This window comes from Equus asinus, chromosome 2, assembly GCF_041296235.1.
Source record: "Equus asinus isolate D_3611 breed Donkey chromosome 2, EquAss-T2T_v2, whole genome shotgun sequence".
NCBI lineage: Eukaryota > Metazoa > Chordata > Mammalia > Perissodactyla > Equidae > Equus > Equus asinus.
Genome location: NC_091791.1, coordinates 141,354,320 through 141,371,617, shown reverse-complemented (window position 1 = coordinate 141,371,617; position 17,298 = coordinate 141,354,320). Strand labels below are relative to the sequence as shown.

Here is a 17,298-nt window from a genome sequence, read left to right as displayed (position 1 = left end):
TCAAGGATCTGTAGTTTCTATTTCTGTGAAGAGAGGAAGATATACTGTTCTTTTGATCTCTATAAACCATACATGCGTCTGGTTGAGATAATGTGTATATGTAGACACATGTTTATACAATATACATACATGTACATATACACATACGTATATATCTATATATACAAGTACGTATATGTTGTGCTTGTGAGTGTGTTTGAGACAGGTGTGCGTGTGTGCGTGTCTATATGTGGATGGTAGGGATGGAGAATGGTGAACTGGGTCCATTAAGCTCTGTTTCGTCTTTGAGCTAGCTCAGGTTTGGTTGCTAACATGGTGTGAAATAAAACCTTAATTGCAGTTTCACAGCTTTGTTAGCACTTAAGCTCATTACTAACAAGTTCTCTTGACAGAGGTAAACCCTAGAAATTCTATGTAAAATTACAATCGGAACATTCTATGTGCCATACAAAATAATAGTAAAATTTTTTGAACAGTCACAACAGAATATGGCTTAAACTACTGTTTTGCTAATCCTAAAGGAGTGTGAAATGTTTTTGATGGCATATAAGCACCCACAGAAGCCATTTCACTTTGTCTGTTTAATAGTTAGTGCATGGACGGTGGTTCAAGACAGGAAATGAAGAATACCTGAGCCAGTTGGAATGGTAATAGGAATTTAGGTAAGCAGAAACTAATGATCCAAGTTGGAAATAGGCCAGGGCATTGGAGATTAACACCCTCCCATTATGAAAAGTCCCATGAGATCTCAGAAGATCTCAAGAGGCTTGCACTTTTGTTTGTAAGAACCTTTGTAAGATTGTTCTAAGACACTATGAAAAATACTCAGGCTTTAATATTGCTTAACCATCTAAGTACCAGTAAAGGTGGTAGAAATTATCTTTTTTCCACTCAGCTCTAGCAACTGAATGTCAGGCCCTGAATCAGTCAGATGAAATGAACTCTTGGGTTGGAATGCTGTATTTCTTTTTAATATCTTTTTAAATATAAAAATTTTCAGTATTTCTTAAATTAACTATAAGGTCCCAGATCTTTACAAATGTTACTGTGTGAGAAGATACACTTTCATGCCCTTTCAATGCTTCTATGATGCTTTTTCTCCAACTTCTATGTTCTTTGCTGACAACAGCAAATGTGTGTACTTTGTGAGGTCAATAAATGCTGATTTCTGCAAGAAGACACTCTTAGGAAGTGAGCTTAGACATTGTGAAGAGGAAGCACAAAGGATGAGGCAATTGAATGAGGAGTATTGCAAAGGATTATTTAAAAGTGTGAGTCAGAAGCCAAGTTAATATTACTTCCCTCGGGTCTACCAATCTTCATATGTATATCATGGTTTATTTTGGCTTACCTGGTTAATTTATCCAGATATATAGATGTTAGCAAATTGGCATTATCAAATTCTCTTCTTTTTCATACCAAAAAACTAAATAAGTATGCTTGTAACTGTAGTTCTTGTCTCCATAAAAAAACATACTGATAAACTTGAGCCATGTAATTTAAGGTTATAAAATAGATGGCGTTTAGTGAAGAAAAGCTTGTCCTTATAGTGTATCCTTATTTACTCCATGATGCCTACTTAATGCAATCTATTTTTTATGATTCCTTTTAGGATAGCAAGGCTTATGACCTCTACTACTATAACCTGTTTAAATCTGAATAATTATTTTTCCTATTTAAATGAAGAGCTCAATGACTAAGTTATTTCCTGCAGTTTTTCTTAAATGATAGAATTTAGAAGTTAAGTGTGGTAAAACCAACAGGACCAACTATGAGGCTGAGGGAATTTCATTTATGAGATTTTAATTTTTATTAATTTAAACTATATGTTTTGGAGAGTGGGCAGAAAGGGAAGAGGAACATTTTGAAATTATACCCAACAGCTTTCACTCTTTTGTCAGCTTTTTGTGATGCTATAGATGACTGCAATTTGAAACTTGAAATCTGAAAGATTTGTGTATTGAATGATTCACATTTTGTTGGGTTTTCCACATGGGTAAAATCCTTTATAGAAACAGTTTTAAAAACACATAGTATGAGAAGAGGATCATATTTATTTTATAGGACTGGAAAACCAGCAGCATGTGTTCTAAAAAGATGAAAGTGTGGTTTTATTCAACATTATAAATAAATTGCCTTGTATTACTGCTTATATTTCAGGTTTTTTTGGTTTATTATCAATGTTGACTGAAAGTAACTGCATATGTTGATAGAACCAGAGGAAAAAATTGAGTTTCTGTTGCTAAATAAAATTTAAATGCTACTTTTTAAAATAACACTTTACTCTTATAGACTGTTATGTATGATCTGTGTTTCCATGAGGAAATGTTGATTAAGTAGTTTCCATTTTGGTATTACAGTATGTCCTTTGTAAGTTGCTGACTGTAGAAAAATCTTTAAAGTCAAAAAAGCAGCTCAGCTTAAACGTCTAGTATTTATCATGGAAGAAACCAGAAACAGAAATCTACCAGCAATTTTATAATCTATTGAATTCCTGCATATCTTTTGGAGTAAATTAGTTTTAAAAGTTTTTACAAGAGGCTCTTGACTATAGAACTGAGTGAGTTACTATGTATATCCTTATACACAAAGGATCTTTTTCACTTGGTTTACTAGATACACGTCTGCAGTTTTTCTTTTAAAAGGAAGCCCTAGCCTAGAGTAAGTGACAGAATTGTTTCTGTTTAGTATATCTGTGAGAGATGCTGTCCATCTATAAAATATGATAAATATAATTCTTACAAGACTTGTCTGTAATACTTAGCAGGATAAACTTATTTTGGATGAAACAAAAAGTCTTCAAAATCTGTTTTCTGTTAAATAAGTGGCTCGTCTGGATTTTTTAAATGTATTTGACTATCGTTGGTAACAAAAAAGAGGATCTGGGTTTGTAATATTAGTCTACCTAAGTAAGATAAGTTTTTGAGGATAAGGCCAATACTTGAATTTCGATGTCTGCTTGCAAAGTGCATTAACTGAGATTAAGTCTTTGCCTTTAACTTGTTACTAATAGGGGCTGTGGAGAGTGGTTTGTTGTCTTCTGAATAAATGTTTTAAGTTTCTCTCTCAGTGCTTGCTTCTGACATCAAGAGAAGAGGGCAAAGAGGAAACCTATTGTAGCTGCTATTTCATGTGAAATTAAGACTCTAGTCAGTGTTAAGTAGCTATGGAATCTTTATTAATTAGCAGTAATTGTTGCACTGTACCTTAGTGTTAGCGGAATACCTGTCTGATTTTTTAATACTAACATTTTATTTTCTATCAGTAACACTATATTTTTGTTTGAACTGTTCAGTGACTTTTAACAAGAAATTGTGCTGTCCATTATGACTTTAAATGTTAATGCTATAGTTATAAAAAGCATGTAGAGTGTGCGTAGAATGTATTTAGGGTTTTAGTTACAGGTTTTTTTTTTTAAACTATGTTTTGAAAGAAACATTGAAGCTAACATACAGTAGACAATTAATATTTGAATTGAACTTTAAATTATGTTAAGTATCTTGTAGTGTGTGTGAACATTACTTCCAAAGGGGTGTCCTTGAGAATCCAGATCAACAACTCTGACTTCGGATAATCAAAACAGAGGGCCTTCTCTTTTTTATGTATGGTGAAATATGTAAGAATACCATTTCAGTTCTTAACAGTTTGATTTATAGATAATGGTGAATACCAAAGTGTTACTGAACCTGTATGTAAGTAACCACATGACTACAGTTCAAGTCACTGATACTTTCCGTCAATATTTTTTTGTAAAATGCATTATAATCTTTTAACACTATTTCCTGATAACAATGATAGGCTCACTTGAGAAGATTTGGAAAGTACAGAAAAAATAAAGGTGAAAATAACATTTACCAAGATATGTTAAATGTATATTGACATTTTGATGTTGATTTTCTTCCTGCCCTTTTTCATGTGTATAAATTATATTTTATGCATGTTTATACCAGCATTTAAATTGAGATCTTGCTGCTTCTGTAATGGTATTAGATTTTAACATTAAAAATATTCGTTGTTCTTTATGATCATATATACATGCTATAGCTATCATTTATAGAGGAACATAGTTTTTGCTTTAGAGAAGAGGTCAGCAAACTTTCTGAAAAGGCTGGGTAGTAAAGTATTTTAGGCTGTGCAGGCCAAGAGGCAAAATTCAGGATATAATGTAGCTTCTCAACTATTTAAACTGTAACTATTATAAAATTAAAAGCTATTCTTGCAAAACTTAAAAAAAAAAGTGGCTAGTTTTTGTAGCTTGCCAACCTTTGCTTTAAAAGATTATTAACATATTTTATTTGTATTTCACAATATGTGAGTGTGTGTGTGTTTCTAAATCTTTCTTTAACAGTTCTTGATAGTACTACCTCAAAGGCACTGAGCCAGCCTTTGTGTTAAAACCCAAGGACCCAGATTGTAAGTCCAGTCTTAACTGCTACAGGAATCAGTTTGCTAGCTCCTAGAGGGAGGGCTGACCTTGACGTAGTAAAATATGGTGCTTGCTCTCTTCCCAGTAGAAGAACTAACTGAGCTTAGAAGTGAACATAATTTAGCCTTTACAGGAAACAGGAAAGTGTACTTGAGTCTGATGCTGAGATGAGGATACTGTGTAGGGGGTGTTACATCTACCTAAAAGTGTTATTTAGTCTTGAAATGTCAAGGCCACCTTCCCAAATATAGTTTTTCTTGACCTGGCTATATTCCCTTTTTAGTATCAATTTTTATGACTTGAGAGATGGAACTAAATATTAAAGAGTTTATTATTATTTGTGGATATAAAGAAGTAAAGATGGAAAAGATAGACAAAGCAAAGAAGCAAAAAATAAATGTCAGAAAGCACTTTTTCTTGCCTTAGAATAAAAACTGTGTCTTAAAATGTATCCAGCAGGGAAAAACTGCTATAGCTTTGGTTTTGTAATAATATTGTTTATTGTAAAATATAGTTTTGTGAATGTTTGTAAACATTACACTTCCCATTTTCAGTTTATGTGCAAAGCTTTTCCAGTTAACTCTTGTCTGTTATTCTGTGTGTTGTCTTCAGTGAAAAAAATGTGTTTGGAGCTTCTGCTCCATTTAAATATCAAGATTTAAAATATCATGCTGTTACTTCAGTTTGTATCCCTAATGATACGATACAAAAGCCAAAGTGTCCTGCCTCCTTTTTTGGTACAGATTTGCAAACTTACTTATAGACTCATAGTTATTGGGCAACTATATTTTGAAGCCTTATTCAAACAAAACTACGCCTTAAGATGGTTTTGCTTCATGGTGCTTGTGTTTCAGAGGAACGTTTAGAGAGACATGGTGCTTGTATTTTTCTTTGCCCTTTTGATCAGCAGTTTAAAAATATTGGAATCATACATTTGAGTGGTAAATTCTAGATTGTGTTTCATAGCTTGTGATGCCTTTATTACTGGAAGTACTTATTTTAATAAGGAAAGGGGTATAATTAGTTTATAACATGGGCAGCTTTGCTGTTACTAATACTGCTGCTGTTCATGTCTGTTGGCCTGTAGCATCCTTCCTGCAGAACTTGGAGCAGAGATAGTATATGTTTTGGTGGGCCAGTGTGTTCTTGGAGTATGTTTTGAAATACAGCTGAAGTTTTAGGAATTTCTTAACAGCTTTGACCAGAACACCTTAGTTAAAATTTCCATGTCACTCTTCAGATTTGTGAACTAAATTCTCAGGTGTTTGCTTTAATTTTCCAGGCCCCTTATATGGGACTAGGTCATGGGATGAAAGATGATATTTTTGACCCAGCTTCTCACTCACTAAATTGTTTTTCCATTATTGGTAAAGGATTTGCATTGACTCATTCATCCATTCTATTGTGATTCTTTTGCCTTTTTTCTCTTCTCTTCCCTCATCAACTCTCCCTTCCCATCCAGTGACTAGTGTCCCATATTGGACAAGATAAAATGATTGACCAGATCTAGGGGTGTAGGAAAAAGCTGAATATTGAACTTGCATAGAAAAAGATTAAACTTGCGACCTTATGTTCTCTTCCATGTAATTCTAATTGCTGTATTATAATATCTTAAATTATTCAATCCAAAGTTGTTTTTTTTTCTTTTTGAGGAAGATTAACCGTGAACTAACGTCTGCGACCAGTCCTCCTCTTTTTGCTGAGGAAGACTGGCCTTGAGCTAACATCCATGGCCATCTTCCTCTACTTTATATGAGGAATGCCTGCCACAGCATGGCTTGCCAAACAGTGCATAGGTCTGCACCCGGGATCCCAACTGGCAAACCCCGGGCTGCCAAAGTGGAACATGCGAACCTAACTGCTGTGCTACGGAGTCAGCCCCCCAAAGTTTTAATTGGTTAACAATAGAGTAAAGTATGAGCCTATTTAAATAAAGTTTGGAGGAAATAAGATCTCATCAGTATGCATTATGAAAAATGTCTTTTTAGTCTGTGGGTGTAGAGACCTGCCTACTGCTTGAATGATGATGGTCTAAAGAGTTAAAAGACATTACAGTTAATAATTTTTCATAGCAGAGTATTTAACATTTTGTTAAAGAAATGAAAATCAGTACTGATTTTTGTGTACCATAATTCCTTTTTTTGAAATGATTTTGTCAGAAATCAAGTTGAATCTCATATAAATGAATAATTGTATTATAGTGCTCTTTTTTATTTATCATTGACTAATAACATTATACAAGAATTAACTGTCTTAAAACAGAGTATAGAAAAAGTAAGTTGATTAAAACAGGTCAATAAAGAAGTTTTTGGTTTTATTATGGAGACAAACACCTTTGTTGTGTGATTCCTTAGGTTTCCTTAGAAATTGATCCTCTTAAATTTTAAGCCTTGCTCTCAAATCCAAGCCCCCTTAAATTTTGTTGCCATGCTCTTTCTGCTTTTGATATCTTTTTGAAAACTAAATTTTAAAACTTTTAGTTCTCTGCAGCCAGAGTTTAAAGGCCATTCTTTTGAAAGAAAATATGTCCTTAATGAATTTAATTTGAGTTTACTACTGAAAGTCATTTAACATTTCCTAGAATGATGATTCTTAACTAGTTACCCGTAAATGGATCACCCACATAACTACCCACTGATGTGCCCATCATGTCATTGTGATTTCCATAAAGAGTAAGAAAGCAGAGTCCTTCTTTTTAGTTTTTAAAATATTTTATTTTGAAAAATTTCCCCCAAAATGAGAAAGGATACAGAAAGATGTAGAATTGGCTGAGCTACATCACTTAGATTTAATTTCAAATATCATATTTTAATTATTTTGGTAATTTTATAATTAAATACAGCTTAACTATATTTAATGACATTTCAGACATAACATTTAAAAATTTTGTTTTAAAAATTTTTCCTCCAGTTTTATTGAGATGTAATTGACATACAGCATTGTATAAGTTTAAGGTGTACAGCATAATGACTTGTCTTATATACACTGTGAAATGATTACCATAATAGGTTTAGTTAGCCTCCATTGTCTGATATAGAAAAAGAGAAAAAAATATTTTTTTCCTTGTGATGAGAACTTATAAGATTTACTCTCAGATTTCACATATACCATACAACAGTGTTGACTATAGTCATCATGTGTACATTGCATCCCTAGTACTTTATCTTATAACTGGAAGTTTGTACCTTTTGACCACCTTCATCGTATTCCCTCTTCCACCACCCTCTGCCTCTGCACCCACAAATCTGAAGTCTGATCTCTTTTTCTACGAGTTTGTTATTTTTATTTATTTATTTATTTTTAAAAGACTCCACATATAAGTGAGATTATATGCAGTGAGAACAAGTGAGAACAACATGTCTTATTTCATTCAGTATAAGGCCCTTAAGGTCCATCCACATTGTCACAAATGGCAGGATTTCCTTCTTTTGTGGCTGAATTGTATTCCAGTGTGTGTATATACATATACCACATTTTCTTTATCCATTCATCGGTTGGGGACACTTAGATTGACTTCCATGTCTTGGTTATTGTAAATAATGCTGCAGTGAATATGGAGGTGCAGATATCTCTTCAACATAGTGATTTCGTTTCCTTTGGATATGTATCCAGAAGTGGAATTGCTGTATTATATCGTAGTTCTATGTTTAACTTTTGAGGATCCTTCATTCTGTTTTTCATGTTGGCTGTACCAATTTACAGTCCCACCAATGGTGCATAAGGGTTCCCTTTTCTCCATATCCTCGCCAGCATTTGTTATCTCTTGTCTTTTTGATGATAACCATTCTAACAGACATGAAGTGACATCTCATTGTGGTTTTGATTTGCATTTCTCTAGTGATTAGTGATGTTGGCTACCTTTTCATGTACTCTGTTGGCCATTTGAATATCTTCTTTGGAAAAATGCTTGCCCAATTTTAATTAGATTGTTTGCTTTTCTCCTATTAAGTTGTATGAGTTCTTTATATATTTTGGATATTAACCCCCATCAGATAAATGATTTGCAAATATTTTGGTCTTTTGTGGTTCCGTATATATTTTAGGATTATTTTTTCTACTTCCCCAAAAAATACCATTGGAATCTTGATAGAAATTGGACTGAATCTGTGGATGGCTTTGGGTAGTATGGACATTTTAACAATATTAGTTATTCTAATCTCTGAACACAATATATCTTTCCATTTATTTGTGTCTTAAGCAGGGTCCTTGTTTTCTGATAGTGCACTGTTAAAGTTTGAGGATCTTGCAGTGATAGTCTGTAATCATAAAAGCTCTTTAGCCAAAATGTGATCAGGTTGTCTTAGTAGTGTTATGGCTGTCTTTCCATGAGTTAGTTTCTATGTGAATTAGGGCTTTTTTGGTAAGTGGAAGGAGAACTCATTGGACAGTTTTCTTATTTTTGTTACTGATATTTTCTGATCTTTATCAATATCTTTTATCAAATATCTTTTATTTGAGGAGTCCGTGTGTTAGTGAGAATTGAGTGACTGATAATAGAAATAGAGGATAGTTTCATTTTCAGGTGTGAGAGATTAAGCACAAACACCCTTTCCCAGCGAATGCATCTGTAAAAGCTGGACAAAATGGATGGGAAGCTATATGAGGACTCTGAAGAATAAATAACAACAGGTGTATTGAGAAAGAAGAGTATAATATGAAGTACCATCAAACTGGCTGTGAGTTTACCATTTGTTTCCTTCCGGTATCCCCGAGCCTGAGCTCACGCAATCTGAAGGCCACAAGTGGGCATTCAGGTGTAGACAGAGAGCTCCAAAAGAAGCCTGCTAGTTCTGGCTCAAGGAGTGGGAAAGATAACTCCTAAACCCCACTGTGAATGTGGAAATTCTTTTTTTTTTCTTTTCTCTGTTCTCTTATGCCATAGTCCCAAGTAACCCTGTGTTAATGGCAGCAGAAACCGCAGCAGTAGCCTGCAGCCAAAACACTGAGTGACGGGAACCTTCCTCTCTGATTGACAAACCTCCATTATTTAGTTATTTTCCTCTCTCTCTCCTTCCACTGCCTGGCCTCAGAGCAGGTACAATAGCAGAAGTGTGTGACCAAGTAGGTTGCCTAAAGCTCTAGCATTCTGGCTGAACCAATGAAAAGAGATGCCCCAGGGAACTGGAAAGTACTGAGATCATGTAGAGGGAGACTTGGGAAAATAATATCATGAAGTTGTTTATGAATTCCTGGGTTCATCCCTAAACTATGCATACATGGAAATAACAGACTACAGCCCAAGTCCTAGACTGATTATTGGATGATACAAGATGGGACAGACTCAGATAGCATGGCAAAGGCTTTGAAAATTGAAGTGATATTGGAACCATGCCCATAGAAGCCATGTTAGAACTTGCGGCCTGAACCTAAATGTGTTGATTGCCTGTTAAAACAAAAATATTAACGTTATCCACAGGATTTAAACAGGAACCTGGGTTTCATAACATAACATTTAAACTGTTCAGATTACAATCCAAAATAATCCAGCATATGAAGAACCAGGAAAATCTCAGTTCACGTGGGAAGAGATGATCAACATGTACCATCATGAAAGAGATGTTGAAATTATATGACAGAGATGTTATAGTAGCTATTATACAAATGTTCCAGGGAGCAGTTGTGAATGATCTTGAAATAAATGTAAAAGTAGAAAGTCTCAGCAGAGAAAGATATAAAAAAAGATACGGAGTTGTTAGAACTGAGAAATACAATCAGTAAAAAAAAAAAAAACACCCACTGGATAACTCAGTAGCAGAGAGGAAAGAAATTTTTAAAAATTGAAAAGAGACTCAGTAAACTATGAGAAAATAACAAAATGTTAGACATTTTAAGACATTTTGAGCAAAAATGTGGTGTTAGAAAATATTTGAAGAAATAATGGCTCCAAACATCACACATTTAGTGAAAGACATAAAGATTCAGAGAACCTGGAACAGGACAAACCCAAAGAAATCCATACCCAGACATGTCATAATAAATCTGAAAACTAAAAACAAGAAAAAAGTCTTGAAAGCAGCTAGAAAAAAATGACGTATTACCTCTCAGGGAACAGTGATTCGAGTGACTATTTCTTGTCAGAAACCAAGACAAAGACAAAACATTCTTAAAGTGCTGAAAGAAAAAAATTGTCCATAACCAGAAAAAATATTTTTTTAAGGATGAGAGTGATACAAGGACATATTCAAATGAAGGAAAACTAAGAGTATTTGTTACCAGAAGATCAGATCTAAAAATTTGCTAATGAATGTTCTTAAGACAGAAGGGAAAATGATACCAGAAGGAAACTTGGACACCAGGAATGAAAGAAGATCAACAGAAATGGTAAATATCTGCATAAATATTATAAACTATTGAGTTCTTTATATTTGACAGTTGAAAGCAAAAAAAAGCAAAAATTACAATATTGTCTGATGTGGTTTTCAATGAATGTGGTATAACATATGATATCTATGGTCCACTTGAAGTGGTAAAATGTTGATTCTAAGTAGACTCTGAAAAGTAAAAGTATGTATATTGTAATCGCCAGAACCACTATTTACAAAATAAAGAGATATGTTAGAATCACAGTGGATAAATTAAGGTGAAATATAAAAAAATACTCAACCCAAAAGAAGGCAGAAAAGGAAAAACAAAAGGAACATGCAGAAAACAAATAATAAAATGGTAGATATAACTCTGACACATCAATAATTAAATTTTTAAATGCCATAAGTACATCTACTAAAAAAGATTGTCAGAGTGCATTTAAAAATGACCCCATTGTATGCTGTCTGTTAGAAACTTACTCCAAATATAATAACATAGGTAGTTTAAAAGTGAAAGGGTGGGAGAAGATGTACCATGCAAACACCAATCAAAAGAAAGCTGTAGTGGCTATATTAATAGCAACCGAAGTAGACTTCCAAGCAAAGATAATTACCTAGGATAAAGAAGAGTATTATATATTGATAAAATGATTAATTTACCAATCATAAGTGTGTACATACCTTACAACGATTTAAAAATGCATGAAGCAAAATCTGACAGAACTTAAAGGAGAAATAGAGAACTTAGTAATTACAGTAGAAGACTTTAGGAATAGATGAAACTAGCCGATAGAAATCACCAAGGGTACAGAATGCCTGAAGAACACTATCCACCAGCTAGGTCTAATTGGTGTTTATAGAATACTTTACTCCACCACAGCAGAATATACATTCTTCTCAAGTACACGTGGAATGTTACCAAGATAGAGCATATCTTGGTCATAATACAAATCTTAACAAATTTGAAAGAATTAAACTCAAAGTATGTTCTCAGACTGTAATGGAAATGAACTGGAAATCAATGGAGAGATAAAAGGAAAATCTCTAAGCTCTTGGAAATTAAATAGCAGTCTTCTAAATAATCTATTGAGTAAAAGAAGAGGCCTCAGTGGAAATTAAAAAATATTTTGAATGAACAAAAATGAAAATATAATGTCAAAATTTATGCAGTCCAGGCCATGTTTACATGAAAACTTGTTGAATTCAATGCTTACATTAGAAAAAAAGACCTCAAATCAATAATCTATATTTCCATCTTAAGAAACTAGACAAAGGAAAACAAAGTAAACCCCAAGTAAAAGGAGAAATCAACAAAATTCAAAGCAGAAAAACAATGGCAAAAATCATTAAAACCGAAAGAGTTTTTTTTGCATAGATCAGTAAAATTGGTAATTTCTAGCAAAACTGACAGAAAAGAGAAAACATATGGAATCAGTATCAGCAATGAAAGAGAGGATTATTACTACAGACCCCACAGAAATCCAAAGGGCAATAGAAATACTAAGAATAACTGTATTCGTGTAAATTTCACAGATTAGGTGTGAAAGGATTCAATTCCTTGAAATGGGCTAATTTCTTAGGAAGCTACCTAAACTCACCCAGGAAGAAAAAGATTATTGTGAATGGTCTTATTAAAGGAATGGAATTCATAGTTAAAAGCCTTCCAAAAAAGAAATATCCAGACCCAGATGATTTTACTGGTGAATTCTACCAAATACTTAAAGAAGAAATAATGTCATTTCTCTACCATTTCTTATAAAAAATAGAAGAGGAGAGATTACTTCCCAATAATCTTTGTGAAGCCAGGATTAACCTGATATCAAAACTAGACAAAAACAGTAAATAATAAAGAAAGGAAAAAAGAAAGAAAGAAAACTATGGACCAGTATACTTTATAAACATAGTTGCAAAAATCCTCAACAAAATATTAGCAAATTGATTCCCACTATCCATAAAAAGAATAATAGACCATAACCCAAAAGCCTACAAAAAATCTACTGCTAACATCGTACTTTATGATGTGGGACTGACTGCTTTCCTCCATGAATGAGAACAAAGCAAGGATAGCTCTACTTACCTTTGCTAGTCAGTGTTTTGCTGGAAGTCCTAGTCTGTTCATATGTCAACAAAAGGAAATAAAAGGCATACAGATTGGAAAAGAAGAAATAAAACTGTGCCTATTTCCAGACAACTTGATTGTCTGTAGAAAATCCTAAAGAATCTCCAAGATCAACACACACACACTCTTAATTGTATGTCTATATCCTAGCAATGTACAGTGGGAAAATAATAAGTATTATTTACAGTAGTTCCAAAGGAATGAAGTATTTTGGTATAAATATAATATACATGTATACATGGTCTGTATGCTGAAAACTACTTAAACAGTGATGAAGGAAATCAAAGAAGACCTAAGTAAATGTAAAGACATAGTGTATTCATGGACTGGTAGGCTCAAAATAGTAAAAATGTCAGTTATTCTCAGGTCAGTTTATAGATTTAACATGATTCCAATCAAAACTCCAGCACTGTATTTTGTAGATATAGACAATCTGACTTTAGAATGTATATGGAAATGTAAAGGAACTAAAATAGCTAAAATAATTTTGAAAAAGAAGAATAAAGTTAGAGGAATTACACTTTCTGATTTTGGGTTACTATAAATCTACAGTAATCTGGATGGTATTGTATTGGTAAAAGGACGGGGACACAGATGAATGTGACGTAATAGAGTACTGAGGAACAATCACACAAATATGGCAAAGGTGTACAGTCAACTCAATGGATAAAGGATAGTCTTATCCACAAATGGTTTTTACAAATGACACTTTTTAGGGCACAAACCCCCGATATTGCCATAATTGGATATTTATTTGCAAAAAAAGAGCCTTGTTTTAAATTTACATCTTCTACAAAAATTAACTCAAAATCAATTGTAGATCTAAATGTAAAGCATAACCTGTTAACCTTGTAGGAGAAAACCTTCCTAATCTGGGGTTAGGTAAAGAGTTCTTAGACATAACAGAAAAACCAGGATCCATAAAAGAAAAAGAAAAATTGGACTTCATTAAAGTGTGAAAAGTTTTGCTCTATAAAAGACAATGTTAAGAAATGAAAAGACGTGCTGGAGATTAGGTGATATTTGCAAATAAATATCTCACAAAGTACTTGTATCCAGAATATATAAAGAACTTTCAAAACTCAACGGTAAGAAAACTTAACCCAATTTAAAATGGGCATAAGTTTGAGCAGACATTTCACCAAGAGGATATAAGGATGGCAAATACACATTTGAAGAAATGTTCAGCATCATTAGCTAGTTAGTTAGAAATGCAGGTTAAAATCATGATAAAAAATACCCCTACATAGCTATTAGAATAACTAAAATAAAAAAAAATTCTGAGATACCACATACCACTGAGGATGCAGATCAATGGAACTCTGATACATTGTCGGTGAGGATGCAAAATGGTATAACCACTTTGGAAAAGAGTCTGACAGTTTCTTTTAGAGTTAACCATACACTTACCTTATGACTCAACAATTCTACCTCTTGATATTTACCCTAGAGAAATGAAAATTTATATTTACACAAAAACTTGTATACAAATATCGTAGAAGCTATATTCATAGTTGGAAAGAACTGGCAGCAACGCAGCTGTCCTGCAACAGGTAAGTGGTTACACAAAATGTGGGCCATTCATACAATGAAATAATACTCAGCAGTTAAAAGGAAAAACTACTTATACATGCAACAAATTGAATGAATCTCACATGCATTATACTGCATGAAGGAAACCACTTTCAAAGATTCAATTCTGTGTAGTTCCATTTATACAACATTTTATAAAAGATAAAACTATAGTGATAGCACATCAGTCCTTGCCAGGGGTTAGCTTTGCAGAGAGTGTGTGGCTATAAAGGCGTGGAGTGTTTTTCTGTAGTATGACTGTTTCGTATCATAATTTGGTCCAGGCTCCAAGAATCTGTACATGTGTTACAATTCATAGACCTGGACAGAACAGTTTTGAAAAGTCAATGTTACTGTATGATAATATGCCAAATACAGTTTTGGAAGAATGATAAATATAAGTTAGAGAGGGAAAATGGACAGGAAAGGTGGTAATGCAGACCAAAATTGCATCAAAATTCAGTATTTTTTTCTGACTGAAAATAAAGCATTGGTTTCAATGATATTATTTTCTACATAATAGTTGAAAGTCAAGTGCAAGTAATTATTTTAAAAAGTATGTTTTTAAATGTTTCTTTTTATTTTGTGATCTTTTGCTAAATTTTCTCATTTTTCTTTTGCTTTTAATTTGTAATATTCATTCACCTATGTAGTAAAATTTGAAAGACAAAACATACTCCATATATATAATAATCTATGACCAATTTTCTTTTTAACCTTTCTGTAAGCTATTTCACTTCTTGGGATATGTTTTTTCTTTTATTAAAAATATATATATATAAGGAATGATAACACATATATAAATAACGAGTCAAAGAAAAAATCTCAAGACTAATTAAAAAATATTTTGAACTAAATGAAAAGGAAAATACAACTTATCAAAATTTGTGGGATACAGCAAAAACAACAGTGCTTAGAGAGAAATTTATAGCATTGAACACATATATTAGAAGAAAGATCTAAAATCAGTAATGTAAGCTTCTACCTTAGGAAGCTTGAAAAAGGAGAACAAATTGAATCCAAGATAGGCAGAAGAAAAGAAATAATAAAAATCTGAGCAGAAATCTGTGAAATTGAAAACAGGAAATCAACAGAGAAAATCACAGAAACCAAAAGCTGATTCTTCGAATAGGTAAAATGAAGGATGATGAACCTAATGCTTTTCCAGTGCCACTTTTCAGAGTCTAGTTTTATTTTTATTATCTATATGTCCTTATTAGTGATTTCTAGTTCTGCACATTAAGCCTGATTATTCACTCCACTGAAGTAGCATCTGTGTAATATTTCCCATGACCAAGGCTTGGCTTCTATTTCTTCAGTTTAGTCTTTCACCACTGAAATTCTACCTTAGTGCTTTATTTTCCAGGTGTACATTTAATATGCCTCTGTAGCCATATTTTTTTCTAGTCCTAAATTTTACTTTTCTTTCCTGTAATTCTCCTACTACTTTTATTTATATTTCAATGTCTAAGAATCCCACACATTGTATTGATTTTTATAGGTTTCACAGGGTTGAATATCAGTTTGCAATACTTTAGTAAGCATTTCACAGAAAAAGGTCATTCTCCTACATAACCACATCACCATTATCATGACAAAGAAAATTAACAGCAATTCCCCCGACACTGTTCCTATTTACATTTCCTGAATTTTCCCCAAAAATGTATTCTATGGATTTTTTAAAAATATGCTTTCATTTGATTGTTACATGTTTTCTGTTTCTTTTAATTTAAAACAGTTTCCCTTACCACTGAACTCTTAAAGCAGAACACCTGTCTAGTAGAGTGTCTGACATTCTGGATTTGTCTGATTTTCCTTGAAGTGTCATTTAATGTGTTCAATATCCCCCATTTTTCCTGAAACACTAAACATTTTTTGTCAGTAAAACTTTGTAATTGATGCTGTGTGTACTATAACATCAGGAAGCACACAATATTGAATGAGTAGTTTTTATTTTTTTCTATTTTATTATTTTCTTTTAATTTTTTTTTGAGGAAGATTAGCCTTGAGCTAACATCTGCTGCCAATCCTCCTCTTTTTGCTGAGGAAGATTGGCCCTGTGCTAACATCCGTGCCCATCTTCCTCTGACCATTTTCTTTTTTTTTTTACTTTTTATTAAGATTCTGATAGTTTACAACCTTGTGAAATTTCGATTGTACATTGTTGTTTGTCAGTCATGTTGTAGGTGCACCCCTTTATCCTTTGTGTCCACTGTCCACCCCTCCTTTCCCCTGGTAACCACTAGTCTGTTCTCTTTGTCTACATGTTTAACTTCCACCTATGAGTGGAGTCATACAGAGATTGTCTTTCTCTATCTGGCTTATTTCACTTAACATAATACACTCCAGGTCCATCCATGTTGTTGTGAATGGGATGATTTTATCCTTTTTTATGACTGAGTAGTATTCCATTGTATGTATATACCATATCTTCTTTATCCAGTCATCAATTGATGGGCATTTAGGTTGCTTCCATGTCTTGGCTATTGTAGATAATGCTACAGTGAACATAGGGGTGCATGGGACTTTTGGAATTGCTGATTTCAAGTTCTTTGGATAGATACCCAGTAGTGAGATGGCTGGATCATATGGTATTTCTATTTTTAATCTTTTGAGAAATCTCCGTAGTGTTTTCCATAGCAGCTGCACCAGTTTGCATTCCCACCAGCAGCATATGAGGGTTCCTTTTTCTCCACAACCTCTCCAACATTTGTCACTTTTTGTTTTGGTTATTTTTGCCATTCTAATGGGCCTAAGGTGATATCTTAGTGTAGTTTTGATTTGCATTTCCCTGATGATTAGTGATGATGAGCATCTTTTCCTGTGTCTGTTGGCCATCTGTATATCTTCTTTGGAGAAATGTCTGTTCATCCTCT

At 33.3% G+C, this 17,298-nt stretch overlaps 1 protein-coding gene across 12 annotated transcripts in view; it reads left to right on the top strand.

The window, feature by feature from the left end:
- Window positions 1–17,298, top strand: part of TCF12 (transcription factor 12) — a 348,762-nt gene that overhangs the window by 77,966 nt on the left and 253,498 nt on the right. The window contains exon 1 of one of the 12 annotated variants that reach the window (XM_070500943.1): window positions 2,640–2,661. The exons of the other annotated variants lie outside the window; for them this stretch is intronic. The gene's annotated coding sequence lies outside the window, so the exon portion shown is untranslated. Of the gene's footprint in view, window positions 1–2,639; window positions 2,662–17,298 lie in introns of those variants that run through there. 12 annotated transcript variants of the gene reach the window in all.